Genomic DNA, 21,242 nt, shown 5'->3' with positions numbered 1-21,242 from the left:
ACTCGTTCTGTAATACAAGATCCCGCAACTTACACTAAGTCACATTGCTTGCAAGGCTTGTGTGTGATGTTGTATTATCGAGTGGGCCCCGAGATACCTCTCAGTCACACGGAGTGACAAATCCCAGTCTCGATGCATACTAACTCAATGAACACCTTCGGAGATACCTGTAAAGCATCTTTATAGTCACCCAGTTACATTGCGACGTTTGATACACACAAAGCATTCCTCCGGTGTCAGTGAGTTATATGATCTCATGGTCATAGGAACAAATACTTGACACGTAGAAAACAGTAGCAACAATAATGACACGATCATCATGCTACGTCCATTAGTTTGGGTCTAGTCCATCACATGATTCCCCTAATGATGTGATCCCGTTATCAAGTGACAACACTTGCCTATGGTCAGGAAACCTTGACCATCTTTGATCAACGAGCTAGTCAACTAGAGGCTTACTAGGGACAGTGTTTTGTCTATGTATCCACACATGCACTATGTTTCCAATCAATACAATTATAGCATGGATAATAAACGATTATCATGTACAAAGAAATATAATAATAACTAATTTATTATTGCCTCTAGGGCATATTTCCAACACAGAGTAGTACTAGGATGGGTGACCTCCTCGGAAGTCCTCGTGTTGCATTCCCCTTTTTAAATATTTTGCGCCACGTGACAAGGATGACGCGGGAGCGTGATCTATATGACCTCGTTTTCTTATTTTGACGTTTACTAGTTTTCTTATTTTTGACGTTTGTGATATGTTTTAGCTTGCGTCTCATTGTTGACGTGACTAGGGGCGGCGTCGTTGGGTGTCAAGCGCGGTGTGAAAAGTCACACAGGTCGTGGTGGTGCTCGTGTTGTCGGGGTAGAGAGGGAGCACTGAAATTCTTGTGTTAAACTCGTCTCCGTTGTCGAGGAAAATGTGGCAAAGGACACGGGAGGGGCAAGCATAAGGAACAAATAGATAGTTGCATATCGGATCCTTGACAACGGAGACGAGTTTATCACAAGAATTTCACCGCTCCCTCTCTACCCCGACAACACGAGCACCGCCACGACCTCTGTGACTTTTCCCACCGTGCTTGACACCCAACGACGTCGCCCCTAGACACGTCAATAATGAGACGCAAGCTAAAACAAATCACAAACGTCAAAAATAAGAAAACTAGTAAACGTCAAAAATAAGAAAACGAGGTCATCTAGATCACGCTCCCGCGTCATCCTTGTCACGTGGCGCAAAAATATTTAAAAAGGGGAATGCAACACGAGGACTTCCCAGGAGGTCACCCATCCTAGTACTACTCTCGCCCAAGCACACTTAACTTCCGAGTTCTTATGGGATCCGGTGCTTTAGTGCTGGTAGGATCGCATCCAAAATGCAACTATCTATTTGTTCCTTATGCTTGCCCCTCCCGTGTCCATTGCGACATTTGCCTCGACAACGGAGACGAGTTTAACACAAGAATTTCACCGCTCCCTCTCTACCCCGACAACACGAGCACCGCCACGACCTCTGTGACTTTTCCCACCGCGCTTGACACCCAACGACGCCGCCCCTAGACACGTCAACAATGAGACGCAAGCTAAAACATATCACAAACGTCAAAAATAAGAAAACTAGTAAACGTCAAAAATAAGAAAAAGAGGTCATATAGATCACGCTCCCGCGTCATCCTTGTCACGAGGCACAAAAATATTTAAAAAGGGGAATGCAACACGAGGACTTCGCAGGAGGTCACCCATCGTAGTACTACTCTCGCCCAAGCACGCTTAACTTCGGAGTTTTGATGGGATCCGGTGCTTTAGTGCTGGTATGATCGCATCCGACATGCAACTATCTATTTGTTCCTTATGCTTGCCCCTCCCGTGTCCATTGCGACATTTGCCTCGACAACGGAGACGAGTTTAACACAAGAATTTCACCGCTCCCTCTATACCCCGACAACACGAGCACCTCCACGACCTCTGTGACTTTTCCCACCGCGCTTGACACCCAACGACGCCGCCCCTAGACACGTCAACAATGAGACGCAAGCTAAAACATATCACAAACGTCAAAAATAAGAAAACTAGTAAACGTCAAAAATAAGAAAAAGAGGTCATATAGATCACGCTCCCGCGTCATCCTTGTCACGTGGCGCAAAAATATTTAAAAAGGGGAATGCAACACGAGGACTACCGAGGAGGTCACCCATCCTAGTACTACTCGTGCCCAAGCACGCTTAAATTCGGAGTTCTGATGGGATCCGGTGCTTTAGTGCTGGTATGATCGCATCCGACATTCAACTATCTATTTGTTCCTTATGCTTGCCCCACCCGTGTCCATTGCCACATTTGCCTCGACAACGGATACGAGTCTAACACAAGAATTTCACCGCTCCCTCTCTACCCCGACACACGAGCACCGCCACGACCTCTGTGACTTTTCCCACCGCGCTTGACACCCAACTACGCCGCCCCTAGACACGCCAACAATGAGACGCACGCTAAAACATATCACAAACGTCAAAAATAAGAAAACTAGTAAACGTCAAAAATAAGAAAATGAGGTCATATAGATCACGCTCCCGCGTCATCCTTGTCACGTGGCGCAAAAATATTTAAAAAGAGGAATGCAACACGAGGACTACCGAGGAGGTCACCCATCCTAGTACTACTCGTGCCCAAGCACGCTTAACTTCGGAGTTCTGATGGGATCCTGTGCTTTTGTGCTGGTATGATCGCATCCGACATGCAACTATCCGTTTGTTCCTTATGCTTGCCCCACCCGTGTCCATTGCCACATTTGCCTCGACAATGGATACGAGTTTAACACAAGAATTTCACCGCTCCCTCTCTACCCCGACAACACGAGCACCGCCAAGACCTCTGTGACTTTTCCCACCGCGCTTGACACCCAACTACGCCGCCCCTAGACACGTCAACAATGAGACACAAGCTAAAACATATCACAAATGTCAAAAATAAGAAAACTAGTAAACGTCAAAAATAAGAAAATGAGGTCATATAGATCACGCTCCCGCGTCATCCTTGTCACGTGGCGCAAAAATATTTAAAAAGGGGAATGCAACACGAGGACTTCCCAGGAGGTCACCCATCCTAGTACTACTCTCATCCTTGTCACGTGGCGCAAAAATATTTAAAAAGGGGAAAGCAACACGACGTGCTGGTATTATCGCATCCAACATGCAACTATCTATTTGTTCCTTATGCTTGCCCCTCCCATGTCCATTGCCACATTTGCCTCGACAACGGAGACGAGTTTAACACAAGAATTTCATCGCTCCCTCTCTACCCCGACAACACGAGCACCGCCACGACCTCTGTGACTTTTCCCACCGTGCTTGACACCCAACGACGCCGCCCCTAAACACGTCAACAATGAGATGCAAGCTATAACATATCACAAACGTCAGAAATAAGAAAACTAGTAAACGTCAAAAATAAAAAACGAGGTCATATAGATCATGCTCCCGCGTCATCCTTGTCACGTGGCGCAAAAATATTTAAAAAGGTGAATGCAACACGAGGACTTCCGAGGAGGTCATCCATCCTAGTACTACTCTCGCCCAAGCACGCTTAACTTCGGAGTTCTGATGGGACCGGTGTTTAGTGCTGGTATAGTCGCATCCGACATGCAACTATCTATTTGTTCCTTATGCTTGCCCCTCCCGTTTCCATTGCCACATTTGCCTCGACAACGAAGACGAGTTTAACACAAGAATTTCACCGCTCCCTCTCTACCCCGACAACACGAGCACAGCCACGACCTCTGTGACTTTTCCCACCGCGCTTGACACCCAAAGCCGCCGCCCCTAGACACGTCAACAATGAGACGCACGCTAAAACATATCACAAACGTCAAAAATAAGAAAACTAGTAAACGTCAAAAATAAGAAAACGAGGTCATATAGATCACGCTCCCGCTTCATCCTTGTCACGTGGCACAAAAATATTTAAAAAGGGGAATGCAACACGAGGACTTCGCAGGAGGTCACCCATCGTAGTACTACTCTCGCCCAAGCACGCTTAACTTCGGAGTTCTGATGGGATCCGGTGCTTTAGTGCTGGTATGATCGCATCCGACATGCAACTATCTATTTGTTCCTTATGCTTGCCCCTCCCGTGTCCATTGCCACATTTGCCTCGACAACGGAGACGAGTTTAACACAAGAATTTCACCGCTCCCTCTCTACCCCGACAACACGAGCACCGCCACGACCTCTGTGACTTTTCCCACCGTGCTTGACACCCAACGACGTCGCCCCTAGACACGTCAATAATGAGACGCAAGCTAAAACAAATCACAAACGTCAAAAATAAGAAAACTAGTAAACGTCAAAAATAAGAAAACGAGGTCATCTAGATCACGCTCCCGCGTCATCCTTGTCACGTGGCGCAAAAATATTTAAAAAGGGGAATGCAACACGAGGACTTCCCAGGAGGTCACCCATCCTAGTACTACTCTCGCCCAAGCACACTTAACTTCCGAGTTCTGATGGGATCCGGTGCTTTAGTGCTGGTATGATCGCATTCGCGATGCAACTATCTATTTGTTCCTTATGCTTGCCCCTCCCGTGTCCATTGCGACATTTGCCTCGACAACGGAGACGAGTTTAACACAAGAATTTCACCGCTCCCTCTCTACCCCGACAACACGAGCACCGCCACGACCTCTGTGACTTTTCCCACCGCGCTTGACACCCAACGCCGCCGCCCCTAGACACGTCAACAATGAGACGCAGGCTAAAACATATCACAAACGTCAAAAATAAGAAAACTAGTAAACGTCAAAAATAAGAAAACGAGGTCATATAGATCACGCTCCCGCGTCATCCTTGTCACGTGGCACAAAAATATTTAAAAAGGGGAATGCAACAGGAGGACTTCGCAGGAGGTCACCCATCGTAGTACTACTCTCGCCCAAGCACGCTTAACTTCGGAGTTCTGATGGGATCCGGTGCTTTAGTGCTGGTATGATCGCATCCGACATGCAACTATCTATTTGTTCCTTATGCTTGCCCCTCCCGTGTCCATTGCCACATTTGCCTCGACAACGGAGACGAGTTTAACACAAGAATTTCACCGCTCCCTCTCTACCCCGACAACACGAGCACCGCCACGACCTCTGTGACTTTTCCCACCGCGCTTGACACCCAACGACGCCGCCCCTAGACACGTCAACAATGAGACGCAAGCTAAAACATATCACAAACGTCAAAAATAAGAAAACTAGTAAACGTCAAAAATAAGAAAACGAGGTCATCTAGATCACGCTCCCGCGTCATCCTTGTCACGTGGCGCAAAAATATTTAAAAATTGGAATGCAACACGAGGACTTCCCAGGAGGTCACCCATCCTAGTACTACTCTCGCCCAAGCACACTTAACTTCTGAGTTCTGAAGGGATCCGGTGCTTTAGTGCTGGTATGATCAAATCCGACATGCAACTATCTATTTGTTCCTTATGCTTGCCCCTCCCGTGTCCATTGCGACATTTGCCTCGACAACGGAGACGAGTTTAACACAAGAATTTCACCCCTCCCTCTCTACCCCGACAACACGAGCACCGCCACGACCTCTGTGACTTTTCCCACCGCGCTTGACACCCAACGCCGCCGCCCCTAGACACGTCAACAATGAGACGCAGGCTAAAACATATCACAAACATCAAAAATAAGAAAACTAGTAAACGTCAAAAATAAGAAAACGAGGTCATATAGATCACGCTCCCGCGTCATCCTTGTCACGTGGCACAAAAATATTTAAAAAGGGGAATGCAACACGAGGACTTCTCAGGAGGTCACCCATCCTAGTACTACTCTCGCCCAAGCACGGTTAACTTCGGAGTTCTGATGGGATCCGTTGCTTTAGTGCTGGTATGACCGCATACGACATGCAACTATCTATTTGTTCGATATGCTTGCCCCTCCCGTGTCCATTGCCACATTTGCCTCGACAAGGGAGACGAGTTTAACACAAGAATTTCACCGCTCCCTCTCTACCCCGACAACACGAGCACCGCCACGACCTCTGTGACTTTTCCCACCGCGCTTGACACCCAACTACGCCGCCCCTAGACACGCCAACAATGAGACGCAAGCTAAAACATATCACAAACGTCAAAAATAAGAAAACTAGTAAACGTCAAAAATAAGAAAATGAGGTCATATAGATCACGCTCCCGCGTCATCCTTGTCACGTGGCGCAAAAATATTTAAAAAGAGGAATGCAACACGAGGACTACCGAGGAGGTCACCCATCCTAGTACTACTCGTGCCCAAGCACGCTTAAATTCGGAGTTCTGATGGGATCCTTTGCTTTAGTGCTGGTATGATCTCATCCGACATGCAACTATCCGTTTGTTCCTTATGCTTGCCCCACCCGTGTCCATTGCCACATTTGCCTCGACAACGGATACGAGTTTAACACAAGAATTTCACCGCTCCCTCTCTACCCCGACAACACGAGCACCGCCACGACCTCTGTGACTTTTCCCACCGCGCTTGACACCCAACTACGCCGCCCCTAGACACGTCAACAATGAGGAGCAAGCTAAAACATATCACAAATGTTAAAAATAAGAAAACTAGTAAACGTCAAAAATAAGAAAATGAGGTCATATAGATCACGCTCCCGCGTCATCCTTGTCACGTGGCGCAAAAATATTTAAAAAGGGGAATGCAACACGAGGACTTCCCAGGAGGTCACCCATCCTAGTACTACTCTCGACCAAGCATGCTTAACTTCGGAGTTCTGATGGGATCCGGTGCTTTAGTGTTGGTATGATCGCATACGACATGCAACTATCTATTTGTTCCTTATGCTTGCCCCTCCCGTGTCCATTGCCACATTTGCCTCGACAACGGAGACTAGTTTAACACAAGAATTTCACCGCTCCCTCTCTACCCCGACAACACGAGCACCGCCACGACCTCTGTGACTTTTCCCACCGCGCTTGACACCCAACTACGACGCCCCTAGACTCGCCAACAATGAGACGCAAGCTAGAACATATCACAAACGTCAAAAATAAGAAAACTAGTAAACGTCAAAAATAAGAAAATGAGGTCATATAGATCACGCTCCCGCGTCATCCTTGTCACGTGGCGCAAAAATATTTAAAAAGGGGAATGCAACACAAGGACTACCGAGGAGGTCACCCATCCTAGTACTACTCGTGCCCTAGCACGCTTAACTTCGGAGTTCTGATGGGATCCGGTGCTTTAGTGCTGGTATGATCCCATCCGACATGCAACTATCCATTTGTTCCTTATGCTTGCCCCACCCGTGTCCATTGCCACATTTGCCTCGACAACGGATACGAGTTTAACACAAGAATTTCACCGCTCCCTCTCTACCCCGACAACACGAGCACCGCCACGATCTCTGTGACTTTTCCCACCGCGCTTGACACCCAACTACGCCGCCCCTAGACACGTCAACAATGAGACGCAAGCTAAAACATATCACAAATGTCAAAAATAAGAAAACTAGTAAACGTCAAAAATAAGAAAATGAGGTCATATAGATCACGCTCCCGCGTCATCCTTGTCACGTGGCGCAAAAATATTTAAAAAGGGGAATGCAACACGAGGACTTCCCAGGAGGTCACCCATCCTAGTACTACTCTCGACCAAGCATGCTTAACTTCGGAGTTCTGATGGGATCCGGTGCTTTAGTGTTGGTATGATCGCATACGACATGCAACTATCTATTTGTTCCTTATGCTTGCCCCTCCCGTGTCCATTGCCACATTTGCCTCGACAACGGAGACGAGTTTAACACAAGAATTTCACCGCTCCCTCTCTACCCCGACAACACGAGCACCGCCACGACCTCTGTGACTTTTCCCACCGCGCTTGACACCCAACTACGATGCCCCTAGACACGCCAACAATGAGACGCAAGCTAAAACATATCACAAACGTCAAAAATAAGAAAACTAGTAAACGTCAAAAATAAGAAAATGAGGTTATATAGATCACGCTCCCGCGTCATCCTTGTCACGTGGCGCAAAAATATTTAAAAAGGGGAATGCAACACGAGGACTTCCGAGGAGGTCACCAATCCTAGTACTACTTTCGCCCAAGCACGCTTAACTTCGGAGTTCTGATGGGATCCGGTGCTTTAGTGCTGGTATAATCGCATCCAACATGCAACTATCTATTTGTTCCTTATGCTTGCCCCTCCCGTGTCCATTGCCACATTTGCCTCGACAACGGAGACGAGTTTAACACAAGAATTTCACCGCTCCCTCTCTAACCCGACAACACGAGCACCGCCACGACCTTTGTAACTTTTACCACCGCGCTTGACACCCGAGGCCGCCGCCCCTAGACACGACAACAATGAGACGCACGCTAAAACATATCACAAACGTCAAAAATAAGAAAACTAGTAAACGTCAAAAATAAGAAAACGAGGTCATATAGATCACGCTCCCGCGTCATCCTTGTCACATGGCGCAAAAATATTTAAAAAGGGGAATGCAACACGAGGACTTTCCAGGAGGTCACCCATCCTAGTACTACTCTCATCCTTCTCACGTGGCGCAAAAATATTTAAAAAGGGGAATGCAACACGAGGACTTCCCACGAGGTCACCCATCCTAGTAATACTCTCGCCCAAGCACACTTAACTTTGGAGTTCTGATGGGATCCGATGCTTTAGTGCTGGTATGATCGCATCCGACATGAAACTATCTATTTGTTCCTTATGCTTGCCCCTCCCATGTCCATTGCCACATTTGCCTCGACAACGGAGATGAGTTTAACACTAGAATTTCATCGCTCCCTCTCTACCCCGACAACACGAGCACCGCCACGACCTCTGTGACTTTTCCCACCGCGCTTGACACCCAACGACGTCGCCCCTAAACACGTCAACAATGAGACGCAAGATAAACATATCACAAACGTCAAAAATAAGAAAACTAGTAAACGTCAAAAATAAGAAAATGAGGTCATATAGATCATGCTCCCTCGTCATCCTTGTCACGTGGCGCAAAAATATTTAAAATGGGGCATGTAACACGAGGACTTCACAAGAGGTCACCCATCCTAGTACTACTCTCGCCCAAGCACGCTTAACTTCGGAGTTCTAATGGGATCCGGTGCTAAGTGCTGGTATGATCACATCCGACATGCAACTATCTATTTATTCCTGATGCTTGCCCCTCCCGTGTCCATTGCCACATTTGCCTCGACAACGGAGACGAGTTTAACACAAGAATTTCACGGCTCCCTCTCTACCCCGACAACACGAGCACCGCCACGACCTTTGTAACTTTTACCACCGCGCTTGACACCCAACGCCGCCGCCCCTAGACACGTCAACAATGAGACGCAATCTAAAACATATCACAAACGTCAAAAATAAGAAAACTAGTAAACGTCAAAAATAAGAAAACGAGGTCATATAGATCACGCTCCCGCGTCATCCTTGTCACATGGCGCAAAAATATTTAAAAAGGGGAATGCAACACGAGGACTTCCCAGGAGGTCACCAATCCTAGTACTACTCTCACCCAAGGACGCTTAACTTCGGGGTTCTGATGGGATCTGGTGCTTTAGTGCTGGTATGATTCCATCCGACATGCAACTATCTATTTGTTCCTTATGCTTGCCCCTCCCGTGTCCATTCCCACATTTGCCTCGACAACGGAGACGATTTTAACTCAAGAATTTCACCGCTCCCTCTCTACCCCGACATCACGAGCACCGCCACGACCTCTGTGACTTTTCCCATCGCGCTTGACACCCGACGACGCTGCCCCTAGACATGTCAACAATGAGACACAAGCTAAAACATATCACAAACGTCAAAAATAAGAAAACTAGTTAACGTCAAAAATAAGAAAACGAGGTCATATAGATCACGCTCCCACGTCATCCGTGTCACGTGGACCAAAAATATTAAAAAAGGGGAATGCAACACGAGGACTTCCCAGGAGGTCACCCATCCTAGTACTACTCTCGCCCAAGCACGCTAAACTTCGGAGTTCTGATGGGATCCGGTGCTTTAGTGCTGGTATAATCGCACCCGACATGCAACTATCTATTAGTTCCTTATGCTTGACTGTCCCGTGTCCATTGCCACATTTGCCTCGACAACGGAGACGAGTTTAACACAAGAATTTCTCCGCTCCCTCTGTACCCCGACATCACGAGCACCGCCACGACCTCTATGACTTTTCCCACCGTGCTTCACACCCCATGACGCTGCCCTTAGACACGTCAACAATGAGACTTAAGCTAAAACATATCACAAACGTCAAAAATAAGAAAACTAGTAAACGTCAAAAATAAGAAAATGAGGTCATATAGATCACGCTCCCACGTCATCCGTGTCACGTGGACCAAAAATATTTAAAAAGGGGAATGCAACACGAGGACTTCCCAGGAGGTCACCCATCCTAGTACTACTCTCGCCCAAGCACGCTAAACTTGGGAGTTCTGATGGGATCCGGTGCTTTAGTGCTGGTATAATCGCACCCGACATGCAACTATCTATTAGTTCCTTATGCTTGACTCTCCCGTGTCCATTGCCACATTTGCCTCGACAACGGAGACGAGTTTAACACAAGAATTTCTCCGCTCCCTCTGTACCCCGACATCACGAGCACCGCCACGACCTCTATGACTTTTCCCACCGTGCTTCACACCCCATGACGCTGCCCCTAGACACGTCAACAATGAGACTTAAGCTAAAACATATCACAAACGTCAAAAATAAGAAAACTAGTAAACGTCAAAAATAAGAAAATGAGGTCATATAGATCACGCTCCCGCGTCATCCTTGTCACGTGGCGCAAAAATATTTAAAAAGGGGAATGCAACACGAGGACTTCCAGGAGGTCACCCATCCTAGTACTACTCTCACCCAAGCACGCTTAACTTCCTAGTTCTGATTGGATCCGGTGCTTTAGTGCTGGTATGATCGCATCCGACATGCAACTATCTAGTTGCTCCTTATGCTTGCCCCTCTCGTGTCCATTGCCACATTTGCGTCGACAACGGAGACGAGTTTAACACAAGAATTTAACCGCTCCCACTCTAGCCCGACATCACGAGCACCGCCACGACCTCTGTGACTTTTCCCACTACGCTTGACACCCGACGACGCCGCGCCTAGACACGTCGATAATGAGACGCAAGCTAAAACATATCACAAAAGTCAAAAATAAGAAAACTAGTAAACGTCAAAAATTAGAAAACGAGGTCATATAGATCACGCTCCCGCGCCATCCTTTTCACGTGGTGCAAAAATATTTAAAAAGGGGAATGCAAAACGAGGACTTCCAAGGAGGTCACCCATCCTAGTACTACTCTCCCCCAAGCACGCTTAACTTCGGAGTTCTGATGGGATCCGGTGCTTTAGTGCTGGTATGATCGCATCCGACTTGCAACTATCTATTTGTTCCTTATGCTTGCCCCTCCCGTGTCCATTGCCACATTTGCCTCGACAACAGAGACGAGTTTAACACAAGAATTTCGCCGCTCCCTCTGTACCCCGACAACACGAGCACCGCCACGACCGGTGTGACTTTTCCCACCGCGCTTGACACCCGACGACGCCGCCCCTAGACAGGTCAACAATGAGACGCAAGCTAAAACATATCACAAACGTCAAAAATAAGAAAACTAGTAAACGTCAAAAATAAGAAAACGAGGTCATATAGATCACGCTCCCGCGTCATCCTTGTCACGTGGCGCAAAAATATTAAAAAAGGGGAATGCAACACGAGGACTTACCAGGAGGTCACCCATCCTAGTACTACTCTCGCCCAAGCACGCTTAATTTCGGAGTTCTGATGGGATCCGGTGCTTTAGTGCTGGTATGATCGCATCCGACATGGAACTATCTATTTGTTCCTTATGCTTGCCCCTCCCGTGTCCATTGCCACATTTGCCTCGACAACGGAGACGAGTTTAACACAAGAATTTCACCGCTCCCTCTTTACCCCGACAACACGAGCAACGCCACGACCTCTGTGACTTTTCCCACCGCGCTTGACACCCGACGACGCCGCCCCTAGACAGGTCAACAATGAGACGCAAGCTAAAACATATCACAAACGTCAAAAATAATAAAACTAGTAAACGTCCAAAAATAAGAAAACGAGGTCATATAGATCACGCTCCCGCGTCATCCTTGTCACCTGGCGCAAAAATATTAAAAAAGCGGAATGCAACACGAGGACTTCCGAGGAGGTCACCCATCCTAGTACTACTCTCGCCCAAGCACGCTTAACTTCGCGGTTCTGATGGGATCCGGTGCTTTAGTGCTGGTATGATCGCATCCGACATGCAACTATCTATTTATTCCTTATGCTTGCCCCTCCCGTGTCCATTGCCACATTTGCCTCGACAACGGAGCGAGTTTCACACAAGAATTTCACCGCTCCCTCTCTAACCCGACAGCACGAGCACCGCCACGACCTCTGTGACTTTTCCCACCGCGCTTGACACCCGACGAAGCCGCCCCTAGACACGTCAACAATGATACGCAAGCTAAAACATATCACAAACGTCAAAAATAAGAAAACTAGTAAACGTCAAAAATAAGAAAACGAGGTCATATAGATCACGCTCCCGCGCCATCCTTGTCACGTGGCGCAAAAATATTTAAAAAGGGGACTGCAACACGAGGACTTCCCAGGAGGTCACCCATTCTAGTACTAGTGTCGCCCAAGCACGCTTAACTTCAAAGTTCTGCTGGGATCCGGTGCTTTAGTGCTGGTATGATCGCATACGACATGCAACTATCTATTTGTTCCTTATGCTTGCCCCTCCCGTGTCCATTGCCACATTTGCCTCGACAACGGAGACGAGTTTAACACAAGAATTTCGCCGCTCCCTCTCTACCCCGAAAACACGAGCACCGCCACGACGTCCGTGACTTTTCCCACCGCGCTTGACACCCAACGACGCCGCCCCTAGACACGTCAACAATGACACGCAAGCTAAAACATATCACAAAAGTCAAATATAAGAAAACTAGTAAACGTCAAAAATAAGAAAACGAGGTCATATAGATCACGCTCCCGCGTCATCCTTGTCACGTGGCGCAAAAATATTTAAAAAGGGGAATGCAACACAAGGACTTCCCAGGAGGTCACCCATCCTAGTACTAATCTCTCCCAAGCACACTTAACTTCGGAGTTCTCATGGGATCCGGTGCTTTAGTGCTGGTATGATCGCGTCCGACATGCAGCTATCTATTTGTTCCTTATGCTTGCCCCTCCCGTGTCCATTGCCACATTTGCCTCGACAACAGAGACGAGTTTAACACAAGAATTTCGCCGCTCCCTCTCTACCCCGACAACACGAGCACCGCCACGACCTGTGTGACTTTTCCCACCGCGCTTCACACCCGACGACGCCGCCCCTAGACAGGTCAACAATGAGACGCAAGCTAAAACATATCACAAACGTCAAAAATAAGAAAACTAGTAAACGTCAAAAATAAGAAAACGAGGTCATATAGATCAGGCTCCCGCGTCATCCTTGTCACGTGGCGCAAAAATATTTAAAAAGGGGAATGCAACACAAGGACTTCCCAGGAGGTTACCCATCATAGTACTACTCTCGCCCAAGCACGCTTAACTTCGGAGTTATCAAGGGATCCGATGCTTTAGTGCTGGTATGATCGCATCCAACATGCAACTATCTATTTGTTCCTTATGCTTGCCCCTCCCGTGTCCATTGCCACATTTGCCTCGACAACGGAGACGAGTTTAACACAAGAATTTCACCGCTCCCTCTCTACCCCGACAACACGAGCACCGCCACGACCTCCGTGACTTTTCCCACCACGCTTGACACCCAACGACGCCGCCCCTAGACACGTCAACAATGAGACGCAAGCTAAAACATATCACAAACGTCAAAAATAAGAAAACTAGTAAATGTCAAAAATAAGAAAACTAGTAAACGTCAAAAAGAAGAAAACGAGGTCATATGGATCACGCTCCCGCGTCATCCTTGTCATGTGGCGTTCCCAGGAGGTCACCCATCCAAGTACTACTCTCGCCCAAGCACGCTTAACTTCGGAGTTCTCATGGGATCCGATGCTTTAGTGCTGGTATGATCGCATCCGACATGCAACTATCTATTTGTTCCTTATGCTTGCCCCTCCCGTGTCCATTGCCACATTTGCCTCGACAACGGAGACGAGTTTAACACAAGAATTTCACCGCTCCCTCTCTACCCCGACAACACGAGCACCGCCACGACCTCCGTGACTTTTCCCACCACGCTTGACACCCAACGACGCCGCCCCTAGACACGTCAACAATGAGACGCAAGCTAAAACATATCACAAACGTCAAAAATAAGAAAACTAGTAAACGTCAAAAATAAGAAAACGAGGTCATATGGATCACGCTCCCGCGTCATCCTTGTCATGTGGCGCAAAAATATTTAAAAAGGGCAATGCAAGGCGAGGACTTCCCAGGAGGTCACCCATCCTAGTACTATTCTCGGCCAAGCATGCTTAACTTTCGAGTTCTAATGGGATCCGGGGCTTTAGTGCAGGTATGATCGCATCCGACATGCAACTATCTATTTTTCCTTATGCTTGCCCCTCCCGTGTCCATTGCCACATTTGCCTCGACAACGGAGACGAGTTTAACACAAGAATTTCACCGCTCCCTCTCTACCCCAACAACACGAGCACCGCCACGACCTCCGCGACTTTTCCCACCACGCTTGACACCCAACGACGCCGCCCCTAGACACGTCAACAATGAGACGCAAGCTAAAACATATCACAAACGTCAAAAATAAGAAAACTAGTAAACGTCAAAAATAAGAAAACGAGGTCATATAGATCACGCTCCCGCGTCATCCTTGTCACGTGGCGCAAAAATACTTAAAAAGGGGAATGCAACATGAGGACTTCCCAGGAGGTCACCCATCCTAGTACTACTCTCGCCCAAGCACGCTTAACTTCAAAGTTCTTCTGGGATCCGGTGCTTTAGTGCTGGTATGATCGCATCCAGCATGCAACTATCTATTTGTTCCTTATGCTTGCCCCTCCCGTGTCCATTGCCACATTTGCCTCGACAACGGAGACGAGTTGAACACAAGAATTTCTCCGCTCCCTCTCTACCCCGACAACACGAGCACCGCCAAGACCTTTGTGACTTTTCCCACCGCGTTTGACACCCAACGACGCCGCCCCTAGACACGTCAACAATGAAACGCAAGCTAAAACATATCACAAACGTCAAAAATAAGAAAACGAGGTCATATAGATCACGCTCCCGCGTCATCCTTGTCACGTTGCGAGAAAATATTTAAAAAGGGGAATGCAACACGAGGACTTCCCAGGAGGTCACCCATCCTAGTACTACTCTCGCCCAAGCACGCTTATCTTCGGAGTTCTGATGGGATCCGATGCTTTAGTGCTGGTATGATCGCATCGGACATGAAACTATCTATTTGTTTCTTATGCTTGCCCTCCCGTGTCCATTGCCACATTTGCCTCGACAACGGAGACGAGTTTAACACAAGAATTTCACCGCTCCCTCTCTACCCCGACAACACGAGCACCGCCATGACCTCTGTGACTTTTCCCACCGCGCTTGACACCCAACGACGCCGCCCCTAGACACGTCAACAATGAGACGCAAGCTAAAACATATCACAAACGTCAAAAATAAGAAATCTAGTAAACGTCAAAAATAAGAAAACGAGGTCATGTAGATCACGCTCCCGCGTCATCCTTGTCACGTGGCGCAAAAATATTTAAAAAGGGGAATGCAACACGAGGACTTCCTAGGAGGTCACCCATCCTAGTACTACTCTCGCCCAAGCACGCTTAACTTTGGATTTTCGATTGGATCCGGTGCTTTAGCGCTGGTATGATCGCATCCGATATGCAACTATCTGTTTGTTCCTTATGCTTGCCCCTCCCGTGTGCATTGCCACATTTGCCTCGACAACGGAGACGAGTTTAACACAAGAATTTCACCGCTCCCTCTCTACCCCGACAACACGAGCACCGCCACGACCTCCGTGACTTTTCCCACCACGCTTGACACCCAACGACGCCGCCCCTAGACACGTCAACAATGAGACGCAAGCTAAAACATATCACAAACGTCAAAAATTAGAAAACTAGTAAACGTCAAAAATAAGAAAACGAGGTCATATGGATCACGCTCCCGCGTCATCCTTGTCATGTGGCGCGAAAATATTTAAAAAGGGCAATGCAAGGCGAGGACTTCCCAGGAGGTCACCCATCCTAGTACTACTCTTGGCCAAGAACGTTTAACATTGGAGTTCTTATGGGATCCGGTGCTTTAGTGCTGGTATGATCGCATCCGACATGCAACTATCTATTTGTTCCTTATGCTTGCCCCTCCCATGTCCATTGCCACATTTGCCTCGACAACGGAGACGAGTTTAACACAAGAATTTCACCGCTCCCTCTCTATCCCGACAACACGAGCACCGTCACGACCTCCGTGACTTTTCCCACCACGCTTGACACCCAACGACGCCGCCCCTAGACACGTCAACAATGAGACGCAAGCTAAAACATATCACAAACGTCAAAAATAAGAAAACGAGGTCATGTAGATCACGCTCCCGCGTCATCCTTGTCACGTGGCGCAAAAATATTTAAAAAGGGGAATGCAACACGAGGACTTCCCAGGAGGTCACCCATCCTAGTACTACTCTCGCCCAAGCACGCTTAACTTTGGAGTTTTGATTGGATCCGGTGCTTTAGCGCTGGTATGATCGCATCCGACATGCAACTATCTATTTGTTCCTTATTCTTGCCCCTCCCGTGTCCATTGCCACATTTGCCTCGACAACGGAGACGAGTTTAACACAAGAATTTCACCGCTCCCTCTCTACGCCGACAACACGAGCACCGCCACGACCTCTGTGACTTTTCCCACCGCGCTTGACACCCAACGACGCCGCCCCTAGACACGTCAACAATGAGACGCAAGCTAAAACATATCACAAACGTGAGAAATAAGAAAACTAGTAAACGTCAAAAATAAGAAAACGAGGTCATATAGATCACGCTCCCACATCATCCTTGTCACGTGGCGCAAAAATATTTAAAAAGGGGAATACAGCACGAGGACTTCCTAGGAGGTCACTTAACTTCGGAGTTCTGATGGGATCCGGTGCTTTAGTGCTGGTATGATCGCATACGACATGCAACTATCTATTTGTTCCTTATGCTTGCCCCTCCCGTGTCCATTGCCACATTTGCCTCGACAACGGATACGAGTTTAACACAAGAATTCCACCGCTCCCTCTCTACCCCGACAACATGAGCACCGCCACGACCTCTGTGACTTTTCCCACCGTGCATGACACCCAACGACGCCGCCCCTAGACACATCAACAATGAGACGCAAGCTAAAACATATCACAAACTTCAGAAATAAGAAAACTAGTAAACGTCAAAAATAAGAAAACGAGGTCATATAGATCACGCTCCCGCGTCATCATTGTCACGTGGCGCAAAAATATTTAAAAAGGGGAATGCAACACGAGGACTTCCCAGGAGGTTACCCATCCTAGTACTACTCTCGCCCAAGCACGCTTAACTTTGGAGTTCTGATGGGATCCGGTGCTTTAGTGCTGGTATGATCACATACGACATGCAACTATATATTTGTTCCTTATGCTTGCCCCTCCCATGTCCATTGCCACATTTGCCTCGACAACGGAGACGAGTTTAACACAAGAATTCCACCGCTCCCTCTCTACCCCGACAACATGAGCATCGCCACGACCTCTGTGACTTTTCCCACCGCGCTTGACACCCAACGACGCCGCCCCTAGACACGTCAACAATGAGACGCAAGCTAAAACATATCACAAACGTCAGAAATGAGAAAACTAGTAAACGTCAAAAATAAGAAAACTAGGTCATATAGATCACGCTCCCGCGTCATCCTTGTCACGTGGCGCAATAATATTTAAAAATGGGAATGCAACACGAGGACTTCCCACGAGGATACCCATCCTAGTACTACTCTCGCCCAAGCACGCTTAACTTCGGAGTTCTAATGGGATCCGGTGCTTTAGTGCAGGTATGATCGCATACGACATGCAACTATCTATTTGTTCCTTATGCTTGCCCCTCCCGTGTCCATTCCCACATTTGCCTCGACAACGGAGACGAGTTTAACACAAGAATTTCACCGCTCCCTCTCTACCCCGACAACACGAGCACCGCCACGACCTCCGTGACTATTCCCACCGCGCTTGACACCCAACGACGCCGCCCCTAGACACGACAACGATGAGACGCAAGCTAAAACATATCACAAACATCAGAAATGAGAAAACTAGTAAACGTCAAAAATAAGAAAACGAGGTCATATAGATCACGCTCCCGCGTCATCCTTGTCACGTGGCGCAAAAATACTTAAAAAGGAGAATGCAACACGAGGACTTCCCAGGAGGTCACCCATCATAGTACTACTCTAGCCCAAGCATGCTTAAATTCGGAGTTTTGATGGGATTCGGTGCTTTAGTGCTGGTATGATCGCATCCGACATGCAACTATCTATTTGTTCCTTATGCTTGCCCCTCCCGTGTCCATTGCCACATTTGCCTCGACAACGGAGACGAGTTGAACACAAGAATTTCTCCGCTCCCTCTCTACCCCGACAACACGAGCACCGCCAAGACCTTTGTGACTTTTCCCACCGCGCTTGACACCCAACGACGCCGCCCCTAGACACGTCAACAATGAAACGCAAGCTAAAACATATCACAAATGTCAAAAATAAGAAAACGAGGTCATATAGATCACGCTCCCGCGTCATCCTTGTCACGTTGCGAGAAAATATTTAAAAAGGGGAATGCAACACGAGGACTTCCCAGGAGGTCACCCATCCTAGTACTACTCTCGCCCAAGCACGCTTATCTTCGGAGTTCTGATGGGATCCGGTGCTTTAGTGCTGGTATGATCGCATCGGACATGAAACTATCTATTTGTTCCTTATGCTTGCCCTCCCGTGTCCATTGCCACATTTGCCTCGACAACGGAGACGAGTTTAACACAAGAATTTCACCGCTCCTTCTCTACCCCGACAACACGAGCACCGCCATGACCTCTGTGACTTTTCCCACCGCGCTTGACACCCAACGACGCCGCCCCTAGACACGTCAACAATGAGACGCAAGCTAAAACATATCACAAACGTCACAAATAAGAAATCTAGTAAACGTCAAAAATAAGAAAACGAGGTCATGTAGATCACGCTCCCGCGTCATCCTTGTCACGTGGCGCAAAAATATTTAAAAAGGGGAATGCAACACGAGGACTTCCTAGGAGGTCACCCATCCTAGTACTACTCTCGCCCAAGCACGCTTAACTTTGGATTTTCGATTGGATCCGGTGCTTTAGCGCTGGTATGATCGCATCCGATATGCAACTATCTGTTTGTTCCTTATGCTTGCCCCTCCCGTGTGCATTGCCACATTTGCCTCGACAACGGAGACGAGTTTAACACAAGAATTTCACCGCTCCCTCTCTACCCCGACAACACGAGCACCGCCACGACCTCCGTGACTTTTCCCACCACGCTTGACACCCAACGACGCCGCCCCTAGACACGTCAACAATGAGACGCAAGCTAAAACATATCACAAACGTCAAAAATAAGAAAACTAGTAAACGTCAAAAATAAGAAAACGAGGTCATATGGATCACGCTCCCGCGTCACCCTTGTCATGTGGCGCGAAAATATTTAAAAAGGGCAATGCAAGGCGAGGACTTCCCAGGAGGTCACCCATCCTAGTACTACTCTTGGCCAAGAACGTTTAACTTTGGAGTTCTGATGGGATCCGGTGCTTTAGTGCTGGTATGATCGCATCCGACATGCAACTATCTATTTGTTCCTTATGCTTGCCCCTCCCATGTCCATTGCCACATTTGCCTCGACAACAGAGACGAGTTTAACACAAGAATTTCATCGCTCCCTCTCTATCCCGACAACACGAGCACCGTCACGACCTCCGTGACTTTTCCCACCACGCTTGACACCCAACGACGCCGCCCCTAGACACGTCAACAATGAGACGCAAGCTAAAACATATCACAAACGTCAAAAATAAGAAAATGAGGTCATGTAGATCACGCTCCCGCGTCATCCTTGTCACGTGGCGCAAAAATATTTAAAAAGGGGAATGCAACACGAGGACTTCCCAGGAGGTCACCCATCCTAGTACTACTCTCGCCCAAGCACGCTTAACTTTGGAGTTTTGATTGGATCCGGTGCTTTAGCGCTGGTATGATCGCATCCGACATGCAACTATCTATTTGTTCCTTATTCTTGCCCCTCCCGTGTCCATTGCCACATTTGCCTCGACAACGGAGACGAGTTTAACACAAGAATTTCACCGCTCCCTCTCTACGCCGACAACACGAGCACCGCCACGACCTCTGTGACTTTTCCCACCGCGCTTGACACCCAACGACGCCGCCCCTAGACACGTCAACAATGAGACGCAAGCTAAAACATATCACAAACGTGAGAAATAAGAAAACTAGTAAACGTCAAAAATAAGAAAACGAGGTCATATAGATCACGCTCCCACATCATCCTTGTCACGTGGCGCAAAAATATTTAAAAAGGGGAATACAGCACGAGGACTTCCTAGGAGGTCACTTAACTTCGGAGTTCTGATGGGATCCGGTGCTTTAGTGCTGGTATGATCGCATACGACATGCAACTATCTATTTGTTCCTTATGCTTGCCCCTCCCGTGTCCATTGCCACATTTGCCTCGACAACGGATACGAGTTTAACACAAGAATTCCACCGCTCCCTCTCTACCCCGACAACATGAGCACCGCCACGACCTCTGTGACTTTTCCCACCGTGCATGACACCCAACGACGACGCCCCTAGACACATCAACAATGAGACGCAAGCTAAAACATATCACAAACGTCAGAAATAAGAAAACTAGTAAACGTCAAAAATAAGAAAACGAGGTCATATAGATCACGCTCCCGCGTCATCATTGTCACGTGGCGCAAAAATATTTAAAAAGGGGAATGCAACACGAGGACTTCCCAGGAGGTTACCCATCCTAGTACTACTCTCGCCCAAGCACGCTTAACTTTGGAGTTCTGATGGGATCCGGTGCTTTAGTGCTGGTATGATCACATACGACATGCAACTATATATTTGTTCCTTATGCTTGCCCCTCCCATGTCCATTGCCACATTTGCCTCG

General features: G+C 47.9%; 40 non-coding genes and 2 pseudogenes across 40 annotated transcripts; all 42 read right to left on the bottom strand.

The window, feature by feature from the left end:
* Positions 1-1,263: 1,263 nt before the first annotated feature.
* On the bottom strand, positions 1,264-1,382 carry LOC123414775. The gene has a single exon (XR_006614697.1). It is a non-coding gene; the product is annotated as a 5S ribosomal RNA (ribosomal RNA).
* A 333-nt stretch (positions 1,383-1,715) lies between these two features.
* LOC123414280 lies at positions 1,716-1,834 on the bottom strand. The gene has a single exon (XR_006614282.1). It is a non-coding gene; the product is annotated as a 5S ribosomal RNA (ribosomal RNA).
* A 333-nt stretch (positions 1,835-2,167) lies between these two features.
* LOC123413754 lies at positions 2,168-2,286 on the bottom strand. Its single transcript, XR_006613868.1, has one exon. It is a non-coding gene; the product is annotated as a 5S ribosomal RNA (ribosomal RNA).
* Positions 2,287-2,618: 332 nt separating this feature from the next.
* On the bottom strand, positions 2,619-2,737 carry LOC123413802. Its single transcript, XR_006613916.1, has one exon. It is a non-coding gene; the product is annotated as a 5S ribosomal RNA (ribosomal RNA).
* Positions 2,738-3,524: 787 nt separating this feature from the next.
* On the bottom strand, positions 3,525-3,641 carry LOC123414099. The gene has a single exon (XR_006614181.1). It is a non-coding gene; the product is annotated as a 5S ribosomal RNA (ribosomal RNA).
* A 333-nt stretch (positions 3,642-3,974) lies between these two features.
* LOC123414592 lies at positions 3,975-4,093 on the bottom strand. Its single transcript, XR_006614523.1, has one exon. It is a non-coding gene; the product is annotated as a 5S ribosomal RNA (ribosomal RNA).
* Positions 4,094-4,426: 333 nt separating this feature from the next.
* Positions 4,427-4,545, bottom strand: LOC123414890. Its single transcript, XR_006614804.1, has one exon. It is a non-coding gene; the product is annotated as a 5S ribosomal RNA (ribosomal RNA).
* A 333-nt stretch (positions 4,546-4,878) lies between these two features.
* LOC123414635 lies at positions 4,879-4,997 on the bottom strand. The gene has a single exon (XR_006614564.1). It is a non-coding gene; the product is annotated as a 5S ribosomal RNA (ribosomal RNA).
* Positions 4,998-5,330: 333 nt separating this feature from the next.
* Positions 5,331-5,449, bottom strand: LOC123413728. Its single transcript, XR_006613846.1, has one exon. It is a non-coding gene; the product is annotated as a 5S ribosomal RNA (ribosomal RNA).
* Positions 5,450-5,782: 333 nt separating this feature from the next.
* Positions 5,783-5,901, bottom strand: LOC123414691. The gene has a single exon (XR_006614618.1). It is a non-coding gene; the product is annotated as a 5S ribosomal RNA (ribosomal RNA).
* A 333-nt stretch (positions 5,902-6,234) lies between these two features.
* On the bottom strand, positions 6,235-6,353 carry LOC123414209 (annotated as a pseudogene).
* Positions 6,354-6,686: 333 nt separating this feature from the next.
* On the bottom strand, positions 6,687-6,805 carry LOC123414838. The gene has a single exon (XR_006614756.1). It is a non-coding gene; the product is annotated as a 5S ribosomal RNA (ribosomal RNA).
* Positions 6,806-7,138: 333 nt separating this feature from the next.
* Positions 7,139-7,257, bottom strand: LOC123414831. Its single transcript, XR_006614749.1, has one exon. It is a non-coding gene; the product is annotated as a 5S ribosomal RNA (ribosomal RNA).
* Positions 7,258-7,590: 333 nt separating this feature from the next.
* On the bottom strand, positions 7,591-7,709 carry LOC123414837. The gene has a single exon (XR_006614755.1). It is a non-coding gene; the product is annotated as a 5S ribosomal RNA (ribosomal RNA).
* Positions 7,710-8,042: 333 nt separating this feature from the next.
* On the bottom strand, positions 8,043-8,161 carry LOC123414938. The gene has a single exon (XR_006614849.1). It is a non-coding gene; the product is annotated as a 5S ribosomal RNA (ribosomal RNA).
* A 420-nt stretch (positions 8,162-8,581) lies between these two features.
* Positions 8,582-8,700, bottom strand: LOC123414832. The gene has a single exon (XR_006614750.1). It is a non-coding gene; the product is annotated as a 5S ribosomal RNA (ribosomal RNA).
* Positions 8,701-9,032: 332 nt separating this feature from the next.
* Positions 9,033-9,150, bottom strand: LOC123414984. Its single transcript, XR_006614892.1, has one exon. It is a non-coding gene; the product is annotated as a 5S ribosomal RNA (ribosomal RNA).
* Positions 9,151-9,483: 333 nt separating this feature from the next.
* LOC123414117 lies at positions 9,484-9,602 on the bottom strand. The gene has a single exon (XR_006614196.1). It is a non-coding gene; the product is annotated as a 5S ribosomal RNA (ribosomal RNA).
* A 333-nt stretch (positions 9,603-9,935) lies between these two features.
* Positions 9,936-10,054, bottom strand: LOC123414465. Its single transcript, XR_006614428.1, has one exon. It is a non-coding gene; the product is annotated as a 5S ribosomal RNA (ribosomal RNA).
* Positions 10,055-10,387: 333 nt separating this feature from the next.
* On the bottom strand, positions 10,388-10,506 carry LOC123414874. The gene has a single exon (XR_006614790.1). It is a non-coding gene; the product is annotated as a 5S ribosomal RNA (ribosomal RNA).
* A 333-nt stretch (positions 10,507-10,839) lies between these two features.
* Positions 10,840-10,957, bottom strand: LOC123414115. The gene has a single exon (XR_006614195.1). It is a non-coding gene; the product is annotated as a 5S ribosomal RNA (ribosomal RNA).
* A 333-nt stretch (positions 10,958-11,290) lies between these two features.
* LOC123414774 lies at positions 11,291-11,409 on the bottom strand. Its single transcript, XR_006614696.1, has one exon. It is a non-coding gene; the product is annotated as a 5S ribosomal RNA (ribosomal RNA).
* A 333-nt stretch (positions 11,410-11,742) lies between these two features.
* On the bottom strand, positions 11,743-11,861 carry LOC123414628. The gene has a single exon (XR_006614557.1). It is a non-coding gene; the product is annotated as a 5S ribosomal RNA (ribosomal RNA).
* A 334-nt stretch (positions 11,862-12,195) lies between these two features.
* On the bottom strand, positions 12,196-12,314 carry LOC123414980. Its single transcript, XR_006614888.1, has one exon. It is a non-coding gene; the product is annotated as a 5S ribosomal RNA (ribosomal RNA).
* Positions 12,315-12,646: 332 nt separating this feature from the next.
* On the bottom strand, positions 12,647-12,765 carry LOC123414102. The gene has a single exon (XR_006614183.1). It is a non-coding gene; the product is annotated as a 5S ribosomal RNA (ribosomal RNA).
* Positions 12,766-13,098: 333 nt separating this feature from the next.
* Positions 13,099-13,217, bottom strand: LOC123413683. The gene has a single exon (XR_006613805.1). It is a non-coding gene; the product is annotated as a 5S ribosomal RNA (ribosomal RNA).
* A 333-nt stretch (positions 13,218-13,550) lies between these two features.
* On the bottom strand, positions 13,551-13,669 carry LOC123413914. The gene has a single exon (XR_006614019.1). It is a non-coding gene; the product is annotated as a 5S ribosomal RNA (ribosomal RNA).
* Positions 13,670-13,991: 322 nt separating this feature from the next.
* Positions 13,992-14,108, bottom strand: LOC123414236 (annotated as a pseudogene).
* Positions 14,109-14,443: 335 nt separating this feature from the next.
* Positions 14,444-14,562, bottom strand: LOC123414187. Its single transcript, XR_006614256.1, has one exon. It is a non-coding gene; the product is annotated as a 5S ribosomal RNA (ribosomal RNA).
* A 332-nt stretch (positions 14,563-14,894) lies between these two features.
* Positions 14,895-15,013, bottom strand: LOC123413789. The gene has a single exon (XR_006613904.1). It is a non-coding gene; the product is annotated as a 5S ribosomal RNA (ribosomal RNA).
* Positions 15,014-15,321: 308 nt separating this feature from the next.
* LOC123414647 lies at positions 15,322-15,440 on the bottom strand. Its single transcript, XR_006614576.1, has one exon. It is a non-coding gene; the product is annotated as a 5S ribosomal RNA (ribosomal RNA).
* A 332-nt stretch (positions 15,441-15,772) lies between these two features.
* Positions 15,773-15,891, bottom strand: LOC123414017. Its single transcript, XR_006614110.1, has one exon. It is a non-coding gene; the product is annotated as a 5S ribosomal RNA (ribosomal RNA).
* Positions 15,892-16,224: 333 nt separating this feature from the next.
* LOC123414179 lies at positions 16,225-16,343 on the bottom strand. Its single transcript, XR_006614251.1, has one exon. It is a non-coding gene; the product is annotated as a 5S ribosomal RNA (ribosomal RNA).
* Positions 16,344-16,651: 308 nt separating this feature from the next.
* LOC123414917 lies at positions 16,652-16,770 on the bottom strand. The gene has a single exon (XR_006614829.1). It is a non-coding gene; the product is annotated as a 5S ribosomal RNA (ribosomal RNA).
* Positions 16,771-17,524: 754 nt separating this feature from the next.
* LOC123414011 lies at positions 17,525-17,643 on the bottom strand. The gene has a single exon (XR_006614104.1). It is a non-coding gene; the product is annotated as a 5S ribosomal RNA (ribosomal RNA).
* Positions 17,644-17,976: 333 nt separating this feature from the next.
* LOC123414154 lies at positions 17,977-18,095 on the bottom strand. The gene has a single exon (XR_006614228.1). It is a non-coding gene; the product is annotated as a 5S ribosomal RNA (ribosomal RNA).
* A 333-nt stretch (positions 18,096-18,428) lies between these two features.
* LOC123414082 lies at positions 18,429-18,547 on the bottom strand. Its single transcript, XR_006614165.1, has one exon. It is a non-coding gene; the product is annotated as a 5S ribosomal RNA (ribosomal RNA).
* A 308-nt stretch (positions 18,548-18,855) lies between these two features.
* LOC123413809 lies at positions 18,856-18,974 on the bottom strand. The gene has a single exon (XR_006613923.1). It is a non-coding gene; the product is annotated as a 5S ribosomal RNA (ribosomal RNA).
* Positions 18,975-19,306: 332 nt separating this feature from the next.
* LOC123414016 lies at positions 19,307-19,425 on the bottom strand. Its single transcript, XR_006614109.1, has one exon. It is a non-coding gene; the product is annotated as a 5S ribosomal RNA (ribosomal RNA).
* A 333-nt stretch (positions 19,426-19,758) lies between these two features.
* On the bottom strand, positions 19,759-19,877 carry LOC123414033. Its single transcript, XR_006614124.1, has one exon. It is a non-coding gene; the product is annotated as a 5S ribosomal RNA (ribosomal RNA).
* Positions 19,878-20,185: 308 nt separating this feature from the next.
* LOC123414916 lies at positions 20,186-20,304 on the bottom strand. Its single transcript, XR_006614828.1, has one exon. It is a non-coding gene; the product is annotated as a 5S ribosomal RNA (ribosomal RNA).
* A 754-nt stretch (positions 20,305-21,058) lies between these two features.
* LOC123413999 lies at positions 21,059-21,177 on the bottom strand. Its single transcript, XR_006614094.1, has one exon. It is a non-coding gene; the product is annotated as a 5S ribosomal RNA (ribosomal RNA).
* Positions 21,178-21,242: the final 65 nt, after the last annotated feature.

Source organism: Hordeum vulgare, chromosome 7H (genome assembly GCF_904849725.1).
Source record: "Hordeum vulgare subsp. vulgare chromosome 7H, MorexV3_pseudomolecules_assembly, whole genome shotgun sequence".
In the NCBI taxonomy this organism is placed as follows: Eukaryota; Viridiplantae; Streptophyta; class Magnoliopsida; order Poales; family Poaceae; genus Hordeum; species Hordeum vulgare.
Note: the sequence above shows the minus strand (reverse complement) of the source record. Positions and strands in the feature narration are given on the sequence as shown.